This window comes from Lynx canadensis, chromosome B3 (genome assembly GCF_007474595.2).
Source record: "Lynx canadensis isolate LIC74 chromosome B3, mLynCan4.pri.v2, whole genome shotgun sequence".
In the NCBI taxonomy this organism is placed as follows: domain Eukaryota; kingdom Metazoa; phylum Chordata; class Mammalia; order Carnivora; family Felidae; genus Lynx; species Lynx canadensis.
Window position 1 is genome coordinate 23,431,440 of NC_044308.2, and position 17,078 is coordinate 23,448,517.

Consider the following 17,078-nt stretch of genomic DNA (forward strand, 5'->3'; position numbering starts at 1 on the left):
TTTAAGTGTTTAAAAGAGTGGACAGTCTCTTCCAGTTAGATAATTAAGGGATGCTCACATATGTAGGTAAAGATTGAGTTGGTTATGCAACAGTGAAGTAACTTTTAAAAGGAAGAGGAAGGAGGTTTTTAGGTTTTACTGCTAACTTTTCAACTAGAAAATGAATCAGTCCTTATTGATTGTAGCTTATAAAATACTAAAGATTGATATTAACTCCTTAATAACTTAAGACTGGGAGATTGGGGGTGCCTGGGTGGCTCAGTCAGTTAAGCGTTTGACTTCGGCTTAGGTCATGATCTCACGGTTCTTGAGTTTAAGCCCCACGTCAGGCTCTGTGCTGACAGCTCAGAGCCTGGAGCCTGCTTCAAATTCTTTGTCTCCCTCTCTCTCTGGCCCTTCCCCTCTTGAGCTCTGTCTCTCTCTCTGTCTCTCAAAAATAAATAAACATTAAAAAATTAAAAAAATAAAAGACTGGTAGATTGGTTGTGCCTTCTCATTTGATTTTACCAACAGAGGTTGTGTGCATGTCACCATTTCCATCTTTGATTTTTTTTTTAATTTTTTTAAAGATTTTATTTTTATGTAATGTCTGTGCCCAATAGGGGGCTCCAAATCATGACCCTGAGATCAAGAGCAGTCCTATCTATGCTTTACTTAGTAAGCCAGCCAGGTGCCCCCCTGTTTCCATCTTTTAAATCATGGCCTTTAAACCAGTAGCCTCCCAAGGAAAAGGGACCCTCAAAATTATTGCAGTTAATGTCATCAAATTTATATTGTCTCTCCCAGGGTAGTGTTTAGTATTAATGGACACTATCAGGTAGGGAACATAAAGTAGCCAGGTCTTCCTTGGTTTAGGAGATGTACAATACAGATGTGATACTTAAGAGATTGTGAATGTTACAAAGAAACATCTTGGTTACAGAACCCCAGGCAAAGTACTTTATCTGGGTCTCTGGAGGCAAGCCATTCTGTTAAGATAAAATTTATTGTGATATAGTTGATAACTTTTGTTCTAAGAGTTTTGTGGGTGGTATGCAAAGAGCCTTGTTTTCTTTGCAGTTGACTCTGGACCAAATTTTGAATAATTTGTGGTACTTTCTCTGTTTTGGAGGAAAACTTTGCTATTTGGGTAGATCTGCTGACATGGATGGCTCTTAGATTTTGACATGAGTGATTATGCACCATATACAAAGAAAACCTGTTCTCTAATATCTCCTTAAGTAATGATGACGGCGTCTTTTGCAAGTTAGAGGTGAGTGAAAAGAACTCTAGATTCTGCAAGATGTTTTCTTCTAATGGATATTTTGATTTGGTTATAATGTACTCTGCCTAGAACTTCTTGAATTATTTGATAACCTTGATCGTGAAACATAAATTGAAAAAATACTTAGCATAGATATATAATTGCATGTTAAGTGTAAAATGTGGATCTTTTGCTATGGATTGCTAGATCTAAGCTTCTACCAAGCGTTCCAATGAAACACATAATACCATAAAAGTTTTCAAACTTCCATGGCAGTAAATACTTGTCCCTTAGGATTTTTCGATTGTGCTTTCAAATTAGTTGTACGTTATATCTAAAACACATTTGGGCAGTGACTTCTTGATTTCCTGGTCACATTTATTAACAGTAACTTCATAAATATGTATGCATTGTATATCAATATAAGTTTTCATTGTGGTTTAAATTACAGTTTCAAATAGAATTCTTGGATTTAATAGTTCTGCTTTCTTAAATCTTTAAGTTATTTGTAGTATTCTGTGTTTATGCTATGATAGGTAAACTAGACTTAGTATAACTGTATAAAAAGTAATGTTGCTTCCTCCGTCCTTTGTAAACTCACTGCTCTTTAATCATGTCAAATTTTAGAAGTTCTGTACATTTTTGTCAGCTTCATTAATATATAATTGATCAAGAATGTCATGTAATTTTAAGATATACTACATGATGGTTTGCTGTACATTTACATTGTGAAAAGATTACTACAATAAGATAAGTTATACATCCATCACTTTACATAGCTACCATTTCTTTTTTGTGTTTGTGTGGTGAGATCATTTAAGATCTACTCTTGGAAAATTTCAAATATTATAATACGTTGTTAACAATGGTCCCCATGTTGTATATTAGATCCCTAGAATTTACTCATCTTATAATTAAAAGTCTATACGTTTGATCAATATCTTCCCATTCTCTATACCCATAGGCCCCTGGCAACCACCATTATATTCTGTTTCTAAGAGTTTAACTTTCTCAGGTTTCACATATAGATGATATCAGAAGTCTTGTAATTTTTGTAAACCTGTTTTATTTTTGTAGGTCTTAACTTATAGTAGAATAATATAAGTAATTTATGGAATTATGTGATAACAGTAATGCTTGTGTAGAATTTTCATAATCTAATTTCAAAGATTAGGAAAAACACTATTGTTCTTTTTTCAAATAAAACTTAATGATTTTATCTATCATATAAAGTTTTAAAATACATGTTACCCAGTTGATAACACATTGCCAGATTGTTAACTCCTCTTTGCATTTCAGTCCCATTGGGACTGGCTATTCATTTAATAAATCTCAATATTTGAATTATATTAAATAAGTAAAGGAAGTCATGTTATCATGGGTTTTTTGTATTGCAGTTTTTTCAGTCTTATGAAGTGCCCTTTTGTCCACATAGTTGATGACTCTGAAAGGAGGAGAGAATTTAACCACTCAATTTTCTGACATGTCACTGTGGATCCTACCCAGTAGTTTCTCAAGGAGGCTTAAAACTGTATTAGCTGCATTTAGGACAAAGGTAAACCACTACAGGTAAACTAACCTTTTAAAGAAAAGTAATAGTGCATTACAGAGGCCTTGGCTAGGTTCATGATGACACAGGACCTTGTCTGAACATAATGATTTTAAAATTTGAGCTTAAATGACACTCTGAAATCTAGTCAATGTGCCTCAGTAGACTTTACAGAGAACATTATTTTCAATAGAAAATTTTGGCTTACTGTGCAAACTTTGAATACTTAGAAATGGCAGGTGTAGCAGTATACTTTGCCAGTTCCTTAGACATCCTTTTTTTTTTAAAATGTTTATACATATTCTGAGCTCATTATTTTTTCCCTTTTTTTAAAACATATATGCTGTTGAAAGCAAAAAAGGAAGCTCATCCTTAGATCCCAGAAGGTACATGCATATGCTGAGAGGAAGCAAGGACATGTAAACGGGAGACTACTACTTCTTGGATCACACATTGGATGACAGAGATGTTTAAGTGATGATGTCCAGGAAAATGGGGAACTAATATTTATGGAAAATATATTATGAAATACAGTGAGTATGGTAAGTGTCTTCAAATGGACACCATTGGTGTTTGAGGACAATTTTTTAGTTTTTCTTTAGTTGTCTGCAATGATCAATGGGTATAGAGCCTATCACACAGTAGATGTTTAAGAAATGTCAGAATTACTATTTTTTTTAATTTTAGGATGCAAGTTTTTAGATTCATTATAGTTCCTTCCATATAGTGTAATGTCTGTGATTATAATCCATGCCTATCTAATATGTATCTCCATATCTTACCAGGGAAGTAGTTAGTTTTTCCTAAATAGGAGCCAGTCAAAACTGTTTGCTGTGTCTTGGGTCTTGTTTTAGTGAAGCTAGGTACCTTGGCATAAAGTTTACCTTTCAGTCATTTTTGGTTAAAAAAAAAAGGAAAAGGTTAAAAAAATTCTGTTTGATTTTACAGGGGTAAGAAGATCTCTTTCTTAGTGAGATGATGAAGGCCCAATAAGAAAGCAATATTTGAAATCCATTTCCAAGGATATGTTTGTTCTATATGTGAATGTTGATTTACAGCTTCAGGTGTTAATGCAGCAAGTCCATCTCCGCCAAAAGTGAGTAGGCTGTATAGGCTGTATAGGACAGCTACAGTATACTTCATTCAACTTCTCAAATGATAGATGAAGAGACCTCAAGGGACTTTTTCCTTATACTAAAAGGCATGTGGCATTTTGGCCCTGGTATCCTCTGGTGACAGGAATGTAGACTGAAAGAAACAGTTCCACTAGTTTGTTCTGCATTCCGTTTCACCTCAGTTTGTCTCTGGAATCCATGTTGCTAACATCATGTATTTGTTGTTGTTGTTGTTGTTGTTGTTTATAATTTATTGTCAAGTTAGCTAACATACAGTGTATACAGTGTAGTCTTGGCTTCAGGAGTAGATTCTTGTGATTCATCACTTGCATACAACACCCAGTGCTCATTCTAACAAGTGCCCTCCTCAATGCCCATTACCCATTTTCCCCAGCCTCCCAAGCCCCCATCCTCATCAACCCTCAGTTTGTCCTCTGTGTTTAAGAGTCTCTTATGGTTTGCTTTTTGCCTATAATTTAGGAAGCTCTAATGTGGAATCGAAATGGTTAGTAGAAGACTTGACTGGGTTAATTTTCTTTGGTGAGCAAGATTAATCTTAAAAAGTAGACGAGGCAGCCAAGACTCAAGAAAAAGCCACTTAGATCAACCAGATGTTTGATTTTGAATTATTTTTGGTAGATTTACATCTGGTGACGATAATACAATGAGCTAGAGGGATTAGATATTTGTACATCTGAATTCATTGGGCTATCTGTTCCCATGTTACATAAAATTTATTTGTACTATTTACAGAATTTTTCCCCCTTTTTAAATTTTTATTTTAATTCCAGTTAACATATAGGATAATATTAGATTCTGGTATACAATGTTGTGATACAGCATTTCCATACATCACTAAGGTCTCACAAATGCAGTCCTGAATTCTCCTCACCTGTTTAACCTATACTCCTACCCGCCTCCCCTGTGCTGTGATAGCAGAAATAAAGTTAAAAAGTACAGTTCTTGATATTAGTAATTTTATTGTCTATTAGGAAACCTATATCAGGAAAAGCAGTGTCTGCTCTATTCTTTCCATGATATAATTTTGATTATATTACCATACCAATTTCGTTTGTTGTATCCAAGATCTTAGAGCTCCTTCAGAATCATCAGTGCCGTGTAGACTTTTTACTGGAGTCTGTGTTTCATCAGTTTGATCTGTCTTAATTTTATTTGACCATTTACATTGATTCTCACTTGACTCGAATATTTTGAGTTAATATTTTGAGACTCAATGTGGTCTAGGTCCTTAAAATATTTGAATATTTCATTTTTCAGTTTGGATGATATGCTTGTAGAAGTGGATCATAAGCTATTTAGTTCTAAGACAGCAAAGATCTTGATATAATTCTGGCACATTCTTGGGGTTTTATTGTCTTTAGTTTTTCTCCATATTTTCACCTTAATTCTGTGTCAGTTGAATTATATTGCTATTATTTAACTTACATTGTTACATAAAGATGATCATCATTCTCCTAAGCTAAAAGATAATTGCATTATTAGAGATGTACTGTCTGAAGGTATTAATCCTTTTACAGAGTTGTAGTAGTTGTTGGGAAAGACCTTGACTGGATTTATGATGAGTTATGTTTACTGAGTATGATGAAGTGAAACTCAGTGTGAGTACTCTGAAGTCCAGCCTAAGTGTCAACCCAAATACTTAGGACATAAATATTCTGAAAATAAGTTCTTGCACTGTAAATTTTGCAAGATATTTTGAGCAATATTGTGCATATTAGGAAGAATGGAACTGTAAGTTTTTCCAGTGAACTAAAGAGAGGTGGATTCTAAATTCCACTACTGCAGTTTCCTTTTGTAGAGTTATCTTCTGTGTTTGTAGCATTTGTATATCTCACCTTCGTCTTTTTCATTATGAGTTTCAAGTGATGAATTTAAGAGAGTAAAAACTTGGTAGCTACTATGCTTTTTTTCTTTATATTACATACTACTATAATCATTTAGTTCCAACCTCATACCTGTTTCCTGAGAGCATGTCCCTAAGCTATGAGGCAGCTCCAAGTACAATATGAATAAGAAATTGCTAGTTTGTTGTTGAGATACCGATTTGGTCTAAAATAAGACTTGTGTTTTCAGCAGAATGCTAAAGATACATTGAGATGAATTACTTTATTTTTTTGTGTGTGCACACTTTATTTTCTTAATTTATTTTTTAATTTACATCCAAGTTAGCATATAGTGCAACAATGATTTCAGGAGTAGATTATTTAATGCCCCTTACCCATTTAACCTATCCCTCCTCTCAGAATCCCTCCAGCAACCCTCTGTTTGTTCTTTAAGAGTCTCTTATGTTTTGTCCCCTTCCCTGTATTTATATAATTTTTGCTTCCCTTCCCATCTGTTTTGTATCTTAAATTCATCATATGAGTGAAGTCATGTGACAATTGTCTTTCTCTGACTAATTTTGCTTAGCGTGATACCCTCTAGTTCCATCCACGTAGTTGCAAATGGCAAGATTTCATTCTTTTTGATTGCCGAGTAATACTCCATTGTGTGTATATGTGTGTACACACACACACACACACACACACACACATCTTTATCCATTCATCTGTTGATGGACATTTGGGCTCTTTCCATACTTGGCTGTTGTTAGTGGCACTGCTATAAACATTGGGGTGTATGTGACCCCTCAAAACAGCACACCTGCATCGCTTGGATAAACATCTATAGTGCAGTTGCTGGGTTGTAGGGTAGTTCTATTTTTAATTTTTTGAGGCACCTTCATACTGTTTTCCAGAGTGGCTGCACCAATTTGCATTCCCACCAGCAGTGCAAAAGAGATCCTCCTTTTCCCCATCCTCGCCAACATCTGTTGTTGCCTGAGCTGTTGAAGTTAGCCATTTTGACAGGTGTAAGGTGGTATCTCATCGTGGTTTTGATTTGTATTTCCCTGATGATGAGTGATGTGGAGCATTTTTTCATGTGTCGGTTGGCCATCTGGATGTCTTCTTTGGAGAAGTGTCTATTCATGTCTTTTGCCCATTTCTTCACTGGATTATTTGTTTTTTGGGTGTTGAGTTTCATAAGTTCTTTATAGATTTTGGATACTAATCCTCTATCTAATACGTCATTTGCAAATATCTTGTCCTATTCCATCGGTTGCTTTCAGTTTTGCTAATTGTTTCCAGATGGATTACTTTAGTTGTCTTAATAAATTAATGACCTTTCTGTATCTTGGCAAGACATAGATGGGGATTTAGAAGTTTTGACTCTTTGTGATTTAAGGGGATGAAATTGACATTTTGCAGTTGTTGATACTGAGCCCTAGAGATGATATGCTAATAAGTACCATGCATTTTTTTTACCTGAATTTTTGAATCAGGTCTTTAATCTTACATTTTTCTTTAATATTTATCTTGTATAAGTAATGGACTTTTTGTTACCATGATTGTTATCGTGATTGGTATTCCATGATTAGGTCCTTGTGACTTGCTGATAGTAGTTATTATAAGGGAGTTGAGTAGTAATTAAACAGGTAATTTAGGAAAAACCTTTATAAAGATGTACCATTGATAGTTGAATATGTCAAGATATTATCCTTAGTCACTTAATTTGTTAAGGTGTGTGTGTGTGTGTGTGTGTGTGTATGTGCGTGTGTGTGTGTGGTCTGTGTGTATAGATAATGTGGGTGTTGATACTGTGAGAAGTGATAGTTAATAGTGAAAAGCTGTTGGGGTTCAGAAAAATTACAATTTTCTTTAAGAAGAATGGTGAACAAGTCTTTTCTAAGGTCTTTCCTTTATCAAGTCCCTGTTTCCCTGCCATAAATTTTAGTATGTTTATAAACCTCATACTTGTTTGACTTAATGTTCCTGATCCTGTCCAGTAGGGATATGCTGGATGGATTGAGAGAAATGAGTTACCCTTTCTAGTAACTGAATTTGATTAAAAGCATACATTTGAATGAGGAAGGAAGGGAATACTCATTGGAGTCTGTTGAAGAGTAGTGTTGACTAAAGGTCATTTGATTTTGGATGTTTGGTTCAACCTATGGTAGTCAGTTATTACTGGGAGAAAGCAAGCAGTGGTAGTTGCTGGCTCAGCCCTTTCCAAATAGTCCCATTCTCGTGGTGCTGTTTCTTTATAGGTGATTGAAAGAAAATCCCCTATAATTGGAATCCCTAGAAGATGATCAGGATTTATTTTTGTTTTGGAGGGGGTAAGTTGGCTTTATGGTCAGAGTCCTTGTTTCTTGAATCTGATGATAGTGTTCATTCCTACAAAGGGATTCTGAGGTTAAGTCTAGCTGATTTATGTATGGTTGGAGCACTTTGGTGAGATTAATAGAAGGAATGAATTAGCAATAGATGGTGAGAGCATTGGTGGAAGAAAGGAAGATAAGAAGGAAAAATACATGGTTTCAGTGATTGTAACATGTCCGTAGTGTTGTATAAGTGTGAAGGATACCTGTAAATTGAAAACAGTGTTTGGATTCTTTCAGTTGCTGGCAAGAGGAAAGCTGCCCTCTTTGAATATTGGACCAGTGGGGGTTGGTTAGGAATCAGAATTACTAACATTTACCTGCTACTTTGTCATTAACAGCAGTGTATGAGTTTCAGCCAGCTTTGCCATGTTAGATTCTCTGTGTCTTTTCTTGAGATGAATAGGCAGTATTGTGTCTTATGTTGAAATTACTGTGATTAGCAAGATGTGCTGATCAAATATGGTCATTATGCAGTTATTGGAATAGGTAGAGTTGTATATTTCTAGACGGTCTAGATTAAATCAGACTTTCTCCAACTTCAGTACACATGAGAATCACCTGGAGGGCCTGTACAGTTTGTGTAAGAGTTTCTGGTTCAGCGTAGGTCAAGGTCTGAGAAGTTGACATATGCTGATAAGAAACAACTGAGTTTTATTCAGACAACAAATTGCCAGTATACATTTAAATTATGTACTTAATTTGAGGAAGTAAATTTCTTTTTGATAATGAATCAAGTACAAAAATATTCACCAAGTTCACATTGGATAAAAATGACCAATAAACAAAAATTTACAGAGAGCCATTAATGTTTAAAAAAACATTTTAAAAGTAGATGTGATCTCTGAATAGTGTGTTGATTTTCTGGACCTCATAACTTCTGCCTAATACTTTTACTTTTGTGGGAAGATTTATCTGGTTTATGTTCTGTTGGTCACAGAACTGCATAACTTGAATTATTTGCATTATAGGCATATGTTTGTGTTTGTGTGTTTAGACTTTATTTTTAACTAATCTCTACACAGCAAAGAACTCAACCTTACAACCCTGAAATCAAGAGTTGCACACTCTACCAACTGAGCGAGCTAGGCGCCCTAGTTTGGTTTTATTTTAAGCATCCACTTCTGTATCATTTTAAGTAGGCCAGAAACTGCCACTACCTGTGAACTTCTGGGTGTTGAGTTTGGGGTTGAGTCTGTTTTCTGGGGAAATTTCAGTAAATATATTATAGCTTATCTGTGAATACTTTGGCAGCTGTATTTGGTTATTGATACCTGCTTTTTATAATGGTGCTTATTTATGGGAATAGTGTTAATAACGGACTGTCTGTGTTTACTTACAAACATCGAAAAGTAGCCAGGGATTTCTCCAAGCTTGAAAATGCTGAAGAATATAGATATAGGTCAAATCAGAGTCATTCCCCCATGATATAGCAAATAAAGAACTGAGAATTGGAACGAGAGGACTTTTTTTCCTGTGGCTTGGAGTGAAGAAGAAATTACATAAGATATTTTAAAATTGTGACATGATTTCTGAAAATAAGTTATTGCAGTGAAATTGGTTTTCTTATTTTTGAATAAGAATATTTGGGGAGTTTTTCTTAATTACATCTTGTATAAGGTATAACCTTCTCTAGTGAGATTGGAAAATGGTTTTGTATTTGAAATAGATGGAGTGTTTTTTTCAACTGAGTGAATGATGGCCCTATGTGATGGCAAAGTAATAGAAATATTTCATCCCTCAAAGATTGCTGAAGTCACGGGGAAGAAACAATGCATAAAAACCCCGGTTTAACTAATAATATTTTTCTTTGTCTAAGATTATATATAGCATGATTCATAAACATGGTTATAAGAAGGCATAGTGGACTTAATTTTCTCATATTCTTCCCTTATAGGGAGAGCAAAGCATATTAATGCTTCACTAGAAAGTCTTGGTGTCCTTACTGTTGTTTCTCCCAAGACCTGGCATAATAATTGGCATATGGTAGAAGTTTGGATAGTTAGTAATTTTTGTTATATTGGTATATTGTTATCATAGTTATTTGTTGAATTAATGCATAAATGAACAAAAGACACGAAATTTTCCTTTTATTGTATAGGCAAAGTGTGGCTTCAGTTTAAAGCTCAAATTTCTCATGTTTTATAATGGTTTGAGTCACAAAACACTGGCATTTTTTGTACTACTTTGCTGAGGGTACAAAATTATTTATTTTGTTATTAATTTCTTTTAATGTTTATTTATTTTTGAGAGAGACAGAGACAGAACGTGAGTGGGTTAGGGGCAGAGAGAGAGGGAGACACAGAATCTGAAGCAGGCTCCAGGCTCTGAGCTGTCAGCACAGAGCCCAACGGGGGACTCGAACTCATGAGCTGTGAGATCATGACCTGAGCCAAAGTCGGGCACTCAACCGACTGAGCCACCCAGGTGCCCCCACAAAATTATCTTAAACTCAACTTGATTTTCTGTTAATTAGAGAGTGCCAAATTTTTTGGGGGGGCATGGAGGAAAGAAAAAATGTATTCCTTAAGGTTGTCTACTTTTTTATTGGGTACTTACACCTGTTTCAGTATAGCGCACAGGAGAATAAATCTTCTATGTTTAAATTTTTCAAAAAGGACATTTTCAGTTGAACTTACATTTGTGCAAATTTCTTAGAAATCAAGAGAACATTGTTGAGGAGTATATGACCGTTTACTTGTCAGTATATAACAGAGTACTTGGCCAGATAAAAATGTGAAAATGTATCATTATTTTGGTTGGCAAAATATATTGGCTATTTATTCTCTTGGTTTTAGTAATGTACACAAACATCTTCTACAACCCTGTAAAAGAAAAGACTTGGAACACTTGTATTCAAAATGACAAAACATGTACAGATAATTCAAAGAAGAAAATACTGGCAAGTAAGCATGTGAAATGTCTCCGAATCATTCATAAACACCCTTTAAAAATCATTGTATGATCATTTGAATCAATTTTACATAGATGTAAAAAGGTGATGCCAACTAGGTGAGAAAGTGGGTGTCATTCGTGGACATAAATGGAACCCAAGAAACATGGACAAGGATTTCATCCAGAAACTTAGAAAATTTATTGGACAATAGACAACTGTTCAAGCTCCATTAGATAGCAGTTCTGAAGCTACCTTTCTAGATGACTTTTGTTGTTGTAATTGTCGTATTTTAACTGTATTAAAGCTTCTAACTGATCCCCTTACTTCTAGCTTCAGATTCTCTGTTTCATCTGTCTGCCAGAGCAGTATTTGGGAAAGATATGATAAACCAAGTCACATTTCTTCAAAAATCTGCATTTGGCATGTTTTTAAGAGTATTAGAAATAAGCAATAATCAGAGAAGAGGACAAAGATTATATAAACTGATAACAGAGGATCTTTTGCCACTGTCAAAACTGGAAATTTGCCACTTTTAGTCACTGAACATTTGGATTCCTAAATTTTGTGCCCTAAGACTCCCCTGATATGAATCGTACGAAATTTGTGCAGCAAGAAACAATAAGATTATAATCCAAGATGATTTAGGATACTGTGCAAACGTTTTTGCCACTGACGTGAACAGGAGAGTATATCCTGAGAGCCTCTGCATTGATCAGATTGTAGTTTTCAAATTTTTCTGGAGTATCCTGAGCAATTATACTTATGGACTGCTATGAAGCCTAAACATCATGCTGATTCAAGGGGTCTTTGACCAGGACCTTCCTGTAGAGACACTCCCTAGATCTTGTATTCTATATTTATTTCATGGTCCAACATGATTAGCACAGCATCTCTAATTCCAAATTAGTCCCCAGAATGCAAATGTATGAAGTTATCTACTGAATTGAAATAATTTCAAGTGAATGGCACTTGTAGTATTGGTTTAGAATGGACAATCTCAAGTAAATATAAGACAGCATTCTAGGAATATATGGAATGAAAGGGAAGGACAACACATCCCAACTTGAGCTAGAAGCTTCACCAACTACAAAATCACAGAGAAAATAGAGATATATACTGTCCTGAAATTCATCTTGCTTTTCAAAAATTTTATTTCATTGGCAATCTTTGGATTTGGTAAAAATCTCAGTATTTTTTTCTATGGATTACCAATTTACCATAAAAATATTTAATAGTAAGAGCCTTGTATACGTGACTTTAATACATACATGATAAACACAAATATTTTTTTTTCACCTCACACACCATTTTAGGAATGTAAACTTATTAACTAATTACTGGACATATAGAGCTTAAGAATAAATGCTTAAGAAAATTGTGATTGGGTAATGGTATTGAAATCAATATAAAATACTCAGTGAAGGATGAATATGTATGAACTGTTCATTGGATGTTAGTGAAAAGAATGAAATTCAACATGTAATAGTTTATTGTATTTTATTCTTTCTTTGCTTAATCTTTCTTGTACTCTGATGCTCAAGCACAGAGACTACAGTTATAAACAAATCTATTGTTTTTAAAAATGGTTGCTGTGATAATAGAGCTGGTTTCCTAGGTGAGTTTTTAAAAACATGTTTGGTAAAACTGCCTTCTGGAAAAGATTTTAGAAAGGAATGAGGCCATTTTGTAAAGATACACACAATGCTATATTCATTGTTTGAATGTTTATGGATAAGGGGAGAGGAAATGGACATGAGGAATGTTTAATATATTAATCAGGAAAAAAGTAAGGCACTAGTTATTAATGTTTATTTTGAGAATATACTGTATGAAATAACTAAATATAATTGCATTGTGACTTTAAGGTATTGTGATTGTTAAGTTTGCTAACATTTAGAAGAAATATTTTTAATACATGATTATAAAAATAGAACTGTTAGAATACCTTTGAATGATACACATTTAGAATCACTTGATTGAATGATTTTTGAGTGGCTTTTGGTGCGGGGCAAGGATTGTTCTGTTGTATGCAGCTGTTACACAAGAAATTTTATTAAGGCTGTTCTGTGTGGTTGTAGATGTTATTCTGTAAATATTTGTTAATATCTTTATGGTATGTTAATGTTTCTGTGGTATGAGATTTAATTCCCATGATGGAATTACTGCATAAGAGTCCAGCTTCTATGCATGTTTAGGATTTGATGGGCTTTTTTATTGCTATGTATGTAATGGAAAAAGTACTGTGTTAAACCATCCTATTAATCATGGAGATGACTGATATTTGGGGCATTTTAAATGTTAGAATATAATTTTGGTTGTCAAGAGGAGTTTTTAGACTGCCTTATTTGTAGTAGGCAAATAAAAGCAGAATTTAGAAGGTAGAGAACAGGGAATTTTGGAGGGCTATACGTATATGCATATGTGCAGAAACAGTTCTTGAACAGCCTAGAGGCTTTACTCGATGCTCAGAAGTTGGGAATCGACATATATTTTATTAATCCTGTGATGTTAAATAGGTGTAGTTTGTTGTTTTTTTCCAATAGAATTGTTAAATTGCCTCAACATTAATTCCTTTTCAGTAAGATTATACTTTTTTTTAAAGTGTTATATACAATGTAATGTTCTTTGCCATCTAATTCTCTACCTACATAGACATCACTGTAAATACATATCAACTTATACGGATAGACATTTTTGTTTGACAAAAATGATATTATATCTTGCCTCTGTGTTCATTGGATTATTAGGCTCAAATTGTAGGGTGGAATAAATGTGCAGTGTCTAGTATAATATCTCACATTGTTTTTTATAGAAGATTCATCATAGTGGAAATGTCATTTTAACTGTGGGTCAGCCTTTGTTTATGGTTTTTAGATATGTTTTATGCAAATAGGAAATACAATTACTAGAAAAATCTCTACATGTGGTTAAACATAATAGGTTAGAAAAGTTTTCATTTGCCAGTGTAATTTGACTTTTAATAATTGAATTGTTCTTGCTTTAAAATACTACATAAAATAGTATAGGTGATTTACAAGTTTGTATTAGAGATGTTTGTAATGGTCTGTCAAATCTATGTTCTTAAAAGGATGGGCTGATCAAAGAAAAGTTTTATATAATGTGTATAATTAGACACAGTTATTATGTTTTCTTAAAGCCGAGGAATAATTATATCAGCATGTTTTGTAAATATGTAGAATGAAAAATTTGCATAACAGCTGTCAGATTATGTCTGAGTAAATAATTGAGCAGCTGAGGTTCAGGATATTTTGTTAGAGTGTTCTGTGTGTAAAACAGGATAAAATAATTTTTACTTTAAACTTTTAATCCTTAATTTTACAGGGGTTGCATTCATATACATATGTATATATACACCCACAGGTGTATTGTATATGTATATATAAGACAACTGTTTATTAAAAATTATACAATAGGAACACCTTTTGGCCAAATAATTATCACTCGGCTTTAATCTGTTCTTTGTGTTGTTTGATGGTGGATAATACAGGGTGTTGTTCATGAGCCGTAGTTGCTGGAGGATACTGTTAAATGGCTAGTTAAGTTATAGACCGGCGTTAGTTTTTGTTTTAGAATATTTGCATAGGATTTGCTGATAGGTGCGTATATTTTCTGGATATCAATTTGAGAGACAATGTGAAAAAACACTTCACTTTGACAAATTGAATTACTACACCATGTCTATTTGGGATGTATTTGGTGATAGGGATTATATTATTTTGTTTTGCGTATAGGAGGTAAGTGTCATTTTATGTCATTTTTAGATATATAATTTCTGTCAATAATTTTGTAAATATATTTTTATTGAAATATTAAAGGTAGAATCATTGTTTGATTATAGATATAGTAGAGCATCTTCAAGCATTAGGTTTTATTTTGATGTTTTTTCTTTCTGTATTCTTTATTTCAGTTCTTTAAGTTTATTTAAATTCCAGTTAACATACAGTGTAATATTAGTTTCTTTTTTTTTTTTTTTTTTATAATATGAAATTTATTGACAAATTGGTTTCCATACAACACCCAGTGCTCATCCCAAAAGGTGCCCTCCTCAATACCCATCACCCACCCTCCCCTCCCTCCCACCCCCCATCAACCCTCAGTTTGTTCTCAGTTTTTAACAGTCTCTTATGCTTTGGCTCTCTCCCACTCTAACCTCTTTTTTTTTTTTTCCTTCCCCTCCCCCATGGGTTCCTGTTAAGTTTCTCAGGATCCACATAAGAGTGAAACCATATGGTATCTGTCTTTCTCTGTATGGCTTATTTCACTTAGCATTACACTCTCCAGTTCCATCCACGTTGCTACAAAAGGCCATATTTCATTTTTTCTCATTGCCACGTAGTATTCCATTGTGTATATATACCACAATTTCTTTATCCATTCATCAGTTGATGGACATTTAGGCTCTTTCCATAATTTGGCTATTGTTGAGAGTGCTGCTATGAACATTGGGGTACAAGTGCTCCTATGCATCAGTACTCCTGTATCCCTTGGATAAATTCCTAGCAGTGCTATTGCTGGGTCATAGGGTAGGTCTCTTTTTAATTTTCTGAGGAACCTCCACACTGCTTTCCAGAGCGGCTGCACCAATTTGCATTCCCACCAACAGTGCAAGAGGGTTCCCGTTTCTCCACATCCTCTCCAGCATCTATAGTCTCCTGATTTGTTCATTTTGGCCACTCTGACTGGCGTGAGGTGATACCTGAGTGTGGTTTTGATTTGTATTTCCCTGATAAGGAGCGACGCTGAACACCTTTTCATGTGCCTGTTGGCCATCTGGATGTCTTCTTTAGAGAAGTGTCTATTCATGTTTTCTGCCCATTTCTTCACTGGGTTATTTGTTTTTCGGGTGTGGAGTTTGGTGAGCTCTTTATAGATTTTAGATACTAGCCCTTTGTCCGATATGTCATTTGCAAATATCTTTTCCCATTCCGTTGGTTGCCTTTTAGTTTTGTTGGTTGTTTCCTTTGCTGTGCAGAAGCTTTTTATCTTCATAAGGTCCCAGTAATTCACTTTTGCTTTTAATTCCCTTGCCTTTGGGGATGTGTCGAGTAAGAGATTGCTACGGCTGAGGTCAGAGAGGTCTTTTCCTGCTTTCTCCTCTAAGGTTCTGATGGTTTCCTGTCTCACATTTAGGTCCTTTATCCATTTTGAGTTTATTTTTGTAAATGGTGTGAGAAAGTGGTCTAGTTTCAACCTTCTGCATGTTGCTGTCCAGTTCTCCCAGCACCATTTGTTAAAGAGACTGTCTTTTTTCCATTGGATGTTCTTTCCTGCTTTGTCAAAGATGAGTTGGCCATACGTTTGTGGGTCTAGTTCTGGGGTTTCTATTCTATTCCATTGGTCTGTGTGTCTGTTTTTGTGCCAATACCATGCTGTCTTGATGATGACAGCTTTGTAGTAGAGGCTAAAGTCTGGGATTGTGATGCCTCCTGCTTTGGTCTTCTTCAAAATTCCTTTGGCTATTCGGGGCCTTTTGTGGTTCCATATGAATTTTAGGATTGCTTGTTCTAATTTCGAGAAGAATGCTGGTGCAATTTTGATTGGGATTGCATTGAATGTGTAGATAGCTTTGGGTAGTATTGACATTTTGACAATATTTATTTTTCCAATCCATGAGCAGGGAATGTCTTTCCATTTCTTTAAATCTTCTTCAATTACCTTCATAAGCTTTCTATAGTTTTCAGCATACAGATCCTTTACATCTTTGGTTAAATTTATTCCTAGGTATTTTATGCTTCTTGGTGCAATTGTGAATGGGATCATTTTCTTTATTTGTCTTTCTGTTGCTTCGTTGTTAGTGTATAAGAATGCAACTGATTTCTGTACATTGATTTTGTATCCTGCAACTTTGCTGAATTCATGTATCAGTTCTAGCAGACTTTTGGTGGAGTCTATCGGATTTTCCATGTATAATATCATGTCGTCTGCAAAAAGCGAAAGCTTGACTTCATCGTTGCCAATTTTGATGCCTTTGATTTCCTTTTGTTGTCTGATTGCTGATGCTAGAACTTCCAGCACTATGTTAAACAACAGCG

The 17,078-nt window shown here is 34.6% G+C and overlaps 1 long non-coding RNA gene and 3 other non-coding genes across 5 annotated transcripts in view; all 4 read left to right on the forward strand.

The window, feature by feature from the left end:
• Positions 1 to 545: 545 nt before the first annotated feature.
• The window catches only part of LOC115515608, a 29,823-nt gene continuing 13,290 nt past the window's right edge, over positions 546 to 17,078 (forward strand). Inside the window, exons 1-3 of one of the 2 annotated variants that reach the window (XR_003969342.1) lie at positions 546 to 1,252; positions 2,641 to 3,334; positions 3,741 to 3,888. This is a non-coding gene — a long non-coding RNA (uncharacterized LOC115515608). The remainder of the gene's footprint in view (positions 1,253 to 2,640; positions 3,335 to 3,740; positions 3,889 to 17,078) is intronic. The other variant, XR_003969343.1, reaches the window with a different exon arrangement.
• Positions 2,865 to 2,937, forward strand: LOC115517533. The gene has a single exon (XR_003969973.1). It is a non-coding gene; the product is annotated as a small nucleolar RNA SNORD107 (small nucleolar RNA).
• On the forward strand, positions 5,478 to 5,544 carry LOC115517524. The gene has a single exon (XR_003969965.1). It is a non-coding gene; the product is annotated as a small nucleolar RNA SNORD64 (small nucleolar RNA).
• Positions 8,096 to 8,166, forward strand: LOC115517532. The gene has a single exon (XR_003969972.1). It is a non-coding gene; the product is annotated as a small nucleolar RNA SNORD108 (small nucleolar RNA).